Source organism: Marmota monax, unplaced genomic scaffold (genome assembly GCF_021218885.2).
Source record: "Marmota monax isolate L192 unplaced genomic scaffold, Marmota_monax_Labrador192_F-V1.1 WCK01_AAM20220418_F8-fsc00004, whole genome shotgun sequence".
NCBI lineage: Eukaryota > Metazoa > Chordata > Mammalia > Rodentia > Sciuridae > Marmota > Marmota monax.
In genome coordinates this window covers 8,299,301-8,309,153 of record NW_026692881.1, presented here as the reverse complement: position 1 = coordinate 8,309,153, position 9,853 = coordinate 8,299,301, and positions in this window count along the sequence as shown.

The following is a 9,853-nucleotide window of genomic DNA, read 5'->3' as shown; positions in this document are numbered from 1 at the left end:
GGCCATTCTTACATCTGCGACAGTGATTAACCAGGATGCTTTTTTCAATAGCTATTTTATTATTGCATTTTTCCACATCATAAGGTTCTATTTTTATTTTTTGAGCTCATACAAACCTAGGTTAATGTTTTTCTGATCAGTTTTATTTTTTGACTGTGGAGTTTTTAAACATTGCAATGGAGATTTCACCTAGGTAAAGCTACAAGGCCTTTACTATTTTCTTATGTGTTGTACGTTTGTGTACACTCTTGTGTTTTGTGTTGTATGTCTGTATGTGCGTATGTCCATATTTCTTATATGAGGAGCGCTCATGAAAAAATGGATCCGAATTATTATTTTTTTTATTCACGTGATTTAAATGGTTTAATTTAAATTATGTAAACAGCTGTTAAGGATTGTTTTTAAAGGTGGTTAACAGATGTTTGTTTACTAATTTAAATTAGGTAAAAAGCTGTTAAGGATTGTTTTTAAAGTAGGTTAACAGATCTGTTTGTTTACTTTCACCTTTCCTTTTCATTATATTTAATAATTCTTTTCAGGATAATGTCTCTTTAGCATCATTGCCAGAATTCCTATCTCCATCCCAGTGCCAGTGAAGAACTCAACAAGTAATGCTCAATCAAAGAGTCAACTTACTTTGGGAGGAAACGGATTTTGGGAGGAAATGGACATATTGATAGATTCCTCTGCTTTGAACTGCTTGCAGAACTTGCCTGGACTATGTAACTATCGTTTGGTGCAGCGAATTGTGGTAGTGCTGACATATCTTTGCTGATGGTGTCACCAGTGATGCAATTTTTCCCAAGGAGCCGTCAATTGGCTTGGTGTCGTGGCATTTCTGTATCCTCCTCCCTTCTGCTAGTGATGGTCTAAAATTTGGGGGCCAATGGCTTATGCTGGACCGGTAGTCAGTGACGGGTATGATCCAATTGCAGTGGTATCAACCTAAGACAGGAGGCTGACGCCTAAAGGTCAGTTTTCCGATGACGGGTAAGAACCATATGTTGAATTGGACAACCTACCAGGCACGGTCCATAAGCCACATTAACCTCACTCCCCCACTGGCACCAAGGCCAAATTTGGGGGCCAACAGAGGTGAGGCAAAGAACCTCACCCCCCCACTGGTGCATAGACCTATCCACAAGTATGGCTGTATGCTGGACCGGTAGTCAGTGACGGGTATGATTCAATTGCAGTGGTATCAACCTAAGACAGGAGGCTGACGCCTAAAGGTCAGTTTTCCCATGACGGGTAAGAACCATATGTTGAATTGGACAACCTACCAGGCACGGTCCTTAAGCCACATTGCTTGTTGTTTAATTAATCAGAAGGGGGGAGATGCTGGGAGCGTACCCCATGTTGCAGTGACATTGAATGTACGTGACCTTGCTCAAGGACCAAGGCAGATTAGGGTGTTCCCGGTTTTAAGATAATCATGTTTAGGGCATTCCCAGTTTAGGTTCCAGGTTTAAGGTTTAAGATTATTCCTGCTGGGAATAGGGCGTATCCTGCTGCCTGAGTTCCCCTTGAGTTCTCATGGGATTCAGACAGTATATTTTGGAGATAGAAGCCCAGTGGAGGTGAATTTGGGAGAGAAGGTGGATTTGGGAAGAGAACGTGGATTTCCCCAGAACGTGATTGTAGACGGCTGGTGAGTTCGGGAATAAAGAGTTGCTGTTTTAATCTACAAGCTGTGTGGTGGCTCGTGATTGTGTGCCCAGCCAGACTGCGGCATTTGTGCCCAGCCAGACTGTGGCAACCAATTATATAAATTAGGTATTGGAGGAAAAATTGTACATTGTATACTAGAGTAATAAAAGAAGCCACTGGAGGTCAGAAGGTTCAAGGGAGAAGGGAGAGATTCTATGAATGACAAAAACAGGAAAGGGTATAACTTTTCTCAGATCAAATTTATATCAGCAATTTAAGGTAGGAATTATAAGATCATATAGAACTGGGAATGCTATTTTAACATGAATCATTTCTGAGTATAAGGAGAAATCATCTTTAAAAATCTCTTACAAATTCTCAAGGGGTGACATGCATTCACAGAGAAGGGGAACTGTGAATGTAGGGTATTTGGACTATCATCAGCCTTTGACTAGATCATGCCACTGACAATCCCACGGAGAGGTTTTGTGAAACCAAGGGCAATGTATAGTCAAGGGCAGGAGGTTGTCTTTGAGACAAGTTTTCTATAAAGCCTTTAAGGGTAATAAATAAAGAGGGCAATCCTGTTCAACAAGATATTCTTTAATAGAACCATGCAGACTACTCTAAGTATACCATAGAAGCTTCAGTGTAAGCAAAGTAATCTTGTTCTACTTTATAGAGTTTATCCTTTTAAGATTTTATCCCCTACCAGTAAATGGTTCTCAAACTTTTTGGTTCCAGGACCCCAAATTAAGATTTATTAAGGCTCCAAAGAGTCATGTATTAGTTAATTTTTAAAAAAATCACAACAAATCTATTACATTTTAATATAAATATGACAAATCTAATTCACTATATTTTCCATATAAAAAATAATGGGAAGAATGGCATTGTTTTATATTCTTGCAAATCTCTGTCATGTATGACAGTAGAAAATGGTTGGAAAGATTATATTTGCTTCTGCATTCAAGCTGTTGAAGTCCTGTTTGAATTGAAGTTTATGAAGAAATTCTGGTTTCACATGGATAGGTAGTTGGAAAAAGCATATATTTTCATTCTTTTTTGATAATTGCAAATATCCTTCTTTGAGACTGTTCCCAAACTCAACAAGTGGTAGGTGTTTAGAGGTTAGTTGTAATGGAGAATCTGAAGCCACATTAATGTTCATGTTCTATTAAAATCCACTGGCTTATCTTGCAATTAGAATAATTAAAAATTTTTAAATTTTTGTTACATAGTGAATTATTCATTTGGAAATTATTGTTCCATAATATTCTGTAGACATTCCTAAGGTTGATATGTTTTATTCTATAATATAAACTGTGTAGGATTTCTGATGAAACCCATCGTGATGGATTTCATCAGAAAAGTCTGTAGGCATTTAGAAGCCGTTCAGTTTTCAAAGTGATACAAGTTTTCTAAACTTCTAATTTTTACCTAAAAACTAGAATTTTATCACTGGCAACAAATACTGTCAGCTTTATTTCTTTAAAATGATAGGCTCACTTCATTAATTTTGGAGTAAAAGTCTGCCAAAATTCTATATTCAAAATTTGTCCATCAGTCATTCTCTCAAATAAAACTGGTGTTCCATGCAAAAAAGCAATGAATGTAACTCACAATTCAATTGCATGTGTGCTTTTCCTCAAGACAGACTTCATATTTAGAATGCAGCAAAAGTGATTTATGTATGGTTCTCATTTTGTCATCCAGGATATTAAAAAGACATGTTCTCAAGGGTCACAACTAAATATAATTGATATTTTTTTTTACAGCTTCATCAAGGACTTCTAAGTGAAATTGGCTTTTTAATTTTTTTTTAAACTGAATGTATGGTGGTGAAGAATATAGTGACTGCTCATGCTATGGAGCCAGCAGTGTGACCCATCATTGCTTTTGCACTGTCAGTGCTAATCCAGCAGAGTGACAAATGCAAATGACTTTTTAAGTAGGTCTCAGGGACCTTAAGGGTTGTGGGCCACACCTTGATAGCTACATACATTGCTTAGATGGATCCCTGAAAAGATATGTTACTTCTCCTAAGATAGGCAAGAAAATGCACAGTCTCATTAACCTGGTATAGGAAATTAAAAACAGTCTTTCATAAAAAATTAAATATCTGCTTCTCTAAATTCATGACTCTTCTTTAACTGAAATACCTTTCTTTGAACATAAAAAAGATTATTTGGAAAAGAGGAACTATAATTATTCAGTGTTGGAGGAATCATCTATAAGAGAAGAAAGACTAGAATAATTAGTATCTTCCTTTGGAAAGAGAGGGAGTTAAGTGTTTAAAAGACACGATTTCATTGGATTGGTGTTTATCAAGCACCTGTAGAGTTCTATGTGTTATATAAGGAGGCATATATTTGGGTTCCTGCTCTTGTAGAACTGGAGTGTGGTTGGCAAGGCAGGATGTAAAACCATATAAGAGAAATAAGAATTCAAGAACTCAATGGAGACATAAGATGACACCATCAGAATGTGCAGCATGCAACATGTGATCCATTTCCAAATGTGTGATGCAGATTATGGGGAGGCGGCCAGCACCTCCTTAGAGGTTCTTCTTCCTGCCAAGGAGAGTATAAGCCACCTAAGAAATTAAAAAGTCTAGAATAATTAGTAAAGAACAAAAGACAAAGTCAGAATTAATTTTAAAGGATTGGAGGGCTTGACAGGTCCAGTCCACACATGAGCTGGAGCTAGACAATTAGAAAATGGCTCTCATGGTTTATTTCAGGGGGTATACCAAAGGCAGGGATAAAGTTACAGGGGTGGAGTCTTGCTTCCATGTCTTGCAGTAAGCAGGTTGATTGGCTTCTTGGCAGATCACACCCATCTCAGAAGAGCTGTGCGGCTACAGCAGGTCACCCCATCTCCAGTGCTGTGTGGGACCTTTGGCAGAGCTTGAATAGGGCTCACAATGTGTCTGGGGAGTAAACCAGAGGAAATGTCCACTGGAAGTTCCCAGACACCAGATTATCCTATTCACTAGGCTGCAATGTGCGATATAGTCCACACACAACCCGCAGGCAGCTCTCAATTGCAGATGATCAGGGCTCCACAGTCCTCGGTGAATCTCACCAGTCCCAGCCTGAGCTAGACCTGATGTCCTGCTGTCAAGAGTGTGCTCCTACCCTTTGATCCCACCTTGTACTGTCACCAGTGACATTTCAGACCAGCACCATGGGAGCTTTCTCCCAGCCAATGTGGCAGGGTAATTGATGGAGCTCTTGTATTTGTCTCTGTTCAATTTTCTGTGGTGGATCCTGGCCTCTGGGTTGTTTGCTTGGCTGTTCTTTGGAAGCCACTTGAGAGCACAGTCTTCCCCTAGCAATCAGCATAATATAAACAATCTGCATTAACAAGGCATAATCTCAACTTTAATCTGAGAAGTTGATGCTACGTGGCATGTGTGGGAAAGGAAGAAGCCAAAGGAGGGAAAGGGAAGTGGAGATGGAGACAGTGATATTGATGAGACAGGCTTAGGGTGGTGCCGTGCTGGGAGACCAGGAGGCTGATGGGTGCGTCTCCAAGGGAGGCGCTTGGTGCCTTTTATTGAATCAAAATTTATGAACCAATCATTATGTCCCAGACACTGAATGGAGAAAGCCCTAGTTGTGAGGGCTTAGTTGCTAGTCTGAAGATCTTCTTGAACTCTTTAAAATCTGTTATTTAAGCTTGTCACTATAGATATCTTTATATTCTGAGATGGCAGAAAGATGTCTTTTAATATTTTACGCATGCCATGGTGCCTATATCCTGTCTTCCACCTAGATGGCAAGCCCTATAATTTCTAAAATATCTTATGTTTATGGGGAATTGGTGAGGTTTTAGAGTTAGAGGAAAAGGACCTCAGATTATTCCAAGGTGACTCTGAAGTTTGCTTGGGAAAGTTCAGAAGGACGTAGAGTCTCATATTTCTCTTGTTGAACATGTAGGGGGAAATAAACAAAATGCAATTCACAGACAGGTATTTTACCAAGGGGAATGCTTTGAAAGGTCTAAGTCAGGAGAGACCTTTAGGCTGTGGAATAGCAGGAGTGTCAAACCTGACTGCAAGTTCCCATGGAGGCTTTAGCTGAACACTTGTTTTGGTGTCCAAGTGGTAGTAAAATATCTTATGCGTGCTTCCCTGTGTTTGCCATAGACTGCAAACAGAACCACCCCAAAGGAGAGAAATGAAAAGGAATAAGGAGCAAGGGGGAGAACAGGAAAAGCAGTTGAGTCTGAAGGGTGAAAGAGAGGCGGTTCTGTTGCCCAAAGCTCAGTCCTTGTCCCTGATACTAATCCGATAACAAAGACACAACTTTGAGAAAAAGGAAAAAGAAGGTTTATTGCTTTGCTAGCAAAGGAGACACACAGGAGACTCCTGTCCCAAAGGCTGTGATTCTCCCTATCAGCAGAACAGAGGGCTTTTAAAGAGGTGACTCCAAGGCTGCATTCCATGTGTTCTCTGTCTGGAGTTGTAATTCACTTGTTAATTTGGGAGATAGTTATTTCTGAGATCTTTTGGCACCATCCCCAAGTCTGGATTAGTTCCTTCCTATGGTGGCTGTGTACTCAGGAACAGATAACTCTGCCTAGGATGGGGAAGAAAGGTAATCCTGTTTCCCCTGAAATTAGGGAGAGGGAAAGATTAGGGAGGAGCTGGGAGAGAGGGAGAGAAAAAAACATGTCTATTTTTAAAATAAGTTGCAGTGTCAGAGTAGCAAGGGTTTTATTAAAGCATAAAGTGGACCACTGTTACAGTTCTCCAATGTATGTATAATTCCAGCTGACTCCAATCTTATGCTCCTCCTCCCACCTCTCTGCAGTTTGTGGGTCTGCTGATCAACTAACAGTGGGGCTGGATGGTCTCCTTGCTCCATTGCCTGACTCCATTCACCAACTCCTTTAGTGGCTTCTTTGACCCATTCGTGGCTCAACTTGGAACTAGGATTTTTCTAGGAAGCTGTAGTTTTCTGGGCAGTTGGGAATGGGTGGGGCTACCAGAAGAATCTCTAGCCTGATAAAAAGGAATCCACCCCCCCACCCCCCAAGGAAGGAAGTTGAAGTATACAAAAGTGGTTCAAGGACAAGTGATTGAAGTTAGAGAAGTGGGATCATTTTGAATATAATTAGAAGCATACCAGAGCAACTTAATTTGGCAAGTATAAAAAGATGAGCTATTAACTTGGAGAGAAGATTTTTTCCCCCTGATATATATAACAAAGACAGTACTGAGGTATTCAAGAATCCTTAAGACTAGATAAAAGGTAGCTGAGCCTAGTGGTGTAAGCCTGTAATTCTTGACTTGGAATAGTGGGATAGAAGGACTTGAAGCCAGCCTCAGCAATTTAGTGAGACACCATCTCAACAAATGAAAAGGGTGGGGATGTAGCTCAGAGGTAAAATGCCCCTGGGTTCAATCCCCAGTACCTACAGAAAAATAAAAATAAAAGACAATTCAATAGAATTGGGCAAAATATATTAACAGATGAAAAAAAAAAACAGAATAATAAGCAGACAAACAAAAATGACCAATAAGCCTATTTGGAAACACTCTCAACCCCACTATTGAGTGAAAAATCCAATAAAACCATAATGGGATACTAATTTATGATCATTAAATCAGAAAAAAAAATTAAAGGGTCACATGTTGGCCTTGATGTGGAATAATCAGAGAGCAGTCACATGATTCTGGAAAGGGGGTAGGCTGGGGAAAAGTTTGGTATTACCTAGCAAAGCAACATTGTTTACACCACAACCCAAGGGTTCTTTTAGGACTTACCTTACTTTATACCCTAGATGGTCAACTGCATATGCATACTGAAGGGAAGACATAAAGAATGCTCATAGTAGCTTCGCCCATGTTTTTTTTTTTTAATGGAAAAACCTAAAGTCCAATAACAGTAAAATGTATAAATAAATCAATGTATATTTACACAAAGGCAAACTCTATAAAAGTGAAAATGAAAAAACTACGGCTATTTACATCAACATGGATGAATCTCAAAAGCAATATTGAGTGCTAAAATCAAGTCACAATGATTTATTTCATGTGAATTTCAACAAACAGGCAAAACTAAGAAATATAAAGTTTAGGCATACCAATCTGATAAAAATATAAAGAACACAAGGGAATAATTAGTATGAAATACAGGGTGGTGTTTATGACTGAGGCAAGTAGGGAAGTGGGGACAGATTGTGAAGAAGCATTTGAGAAAAGTATTCCAAGGTATTGGGAATGTTATTTTTTTTAAGATGGGTTAGTTTAATTTTTAATTATTATTCTTTTATTATAATATCATATGTATTCTTGTAGAATATAGCTTGTTACAAAAATAGTAATTTGGAAAAATAATCTGAAAAATCAATGGTATCTTTGTTGTTGTTAAAGGTGTATCAAGAAAAATTGGGGAGACATTTTACCTCCCTCTTCTCTGGTAGATTGTTTTGGAAGATAGCATAATCTCTTCCATGTTTCATATCCTTTTACAATGTGACCTTGTCACTCCTCCCATCAAGAGCAAGAATCAATTTCCCATCTCCTGAGATCTGGGTTGACTTTATGACTTGCTTTGGGCTTCAGGAGAAATATACAACTTCTGTTCTTACCTTCCTGGTCTCCTGAGACCACCATGCAATGAAGACATCCTGAAGAAAGACCAGGTAGAAGAGAGGCCCATCACCTCCATGTCTCATCTGAGCCAGTCCATTACAAACACAGCTGCTGCATATGAACTAGCCCAGAGAAGACCAGCCAGCCCCCCAAAATCATGAGTTATAATAAATTATTGTTGTCATAAACTATTAAGCTCGGGATGGTTAGTTAAACAGGAACAGATAATGGACACAGTCCTAGTAGTAGAACCTGTGATTGGTGGGGAAGTTCCCTGTAGGTGGACAGGTGGACGTCAAAGCAGATCATCCAGAAAGTGCCTAGTGTCAGGTGGACAATGGAGAATTGGCACTGGACAGAAGCATTGATCCAGTACTGCCCACATTTTCCAGGTGTCATGGGAGACCAAGAGTTTCTATATGTTTCTGCTAAATGGTGATGATAGCCAATTGCCTAGACACCTCCAGCCTCTAGATATGCAGACTTGAATCCATATTTCATTTAATTTAGAAAAGGTAAGGAAGGAACATTTCTTATATGTGAGTGTCACAAGCAATTTGTAAATCAGACACCAGAATGTGTGGTTGAGATTATTCTCTGGTTCCTCTCCTACTTCCTAACACCTCCCACTTCCTTTTAGGATCTCTCTTAGTAGAGACAGTGACAAGCAGAGGTATAGCAACATTTGAAGTGAATGGAGACACAAGTAAATAGGAGCATAAGACCGAACTGCTTATGATCTAGACACCTGAGAGGCTGAGGGTGTTTTCAAATCACTAATCTGTCACTCAAGGTTGAATTTGGGGATTTAAAATAAAAATGGACAATGTGTTGGAAAAATGCAACGGAAAGGAGAAAGAGACAGTGGTTGCCTACCTGGAGTATCCCGCAGTCTGGGCTGGGAGCCTACACTGGGGTAGCATTTAGAAACATGACTCTACAGGAGGATTGCTTTTATAAAAAATGAGAGGCCGACTTCCTGATTCTAGTGGCAGAGATCTGAGGGGAAAGTAAGTCTGACAAGGCCCAGGGAATCCCAGGAGCCCACTCTGTTTGTGGGGAGAATGCCACGTGGGAGATCCCAGGAGGGTGCGAAGGTTGAATGTAAACAGGGATGAGTGTGACAGGGATGAGTGTGATGGACCCAGGATGTGTACAGCAACGTGAGTATTCATTTGTCTTCAACTCCACAGGAAATACAGCTGCTCAAGTCAGGTCATGAAGGAGAGTATAATAAATGGTTGATTTCAATGGTGTGGACAGAACTCAGGGAATTCTACAAGGAATAGGGCAGCCCCCTTGAGCAGAGATAGCAGAGAGCCATCAGGTCTGAAGAGGAGGGGTAAAAACCAGCGACTAGGATTTGAGGAAAGAGAAGAGCTGCCTGACAGGAGCTGTGGAGCTGTGGCTTTTGAAAATCCCCCTGGCTTACACCTTGTCTTGGCCAAATCCCACTGATCCTAAAGGGCAAATAAGCCCATTTAAAGCAGATCTCTACAGATCTGTCCACATGGTCACCAGCCTTGGGGTGAAGAGAAGAAAGTGGATCTGTAGAAGTGTCAGCCATCAGCACAGAGTACATTTCAGGGCTTAAAA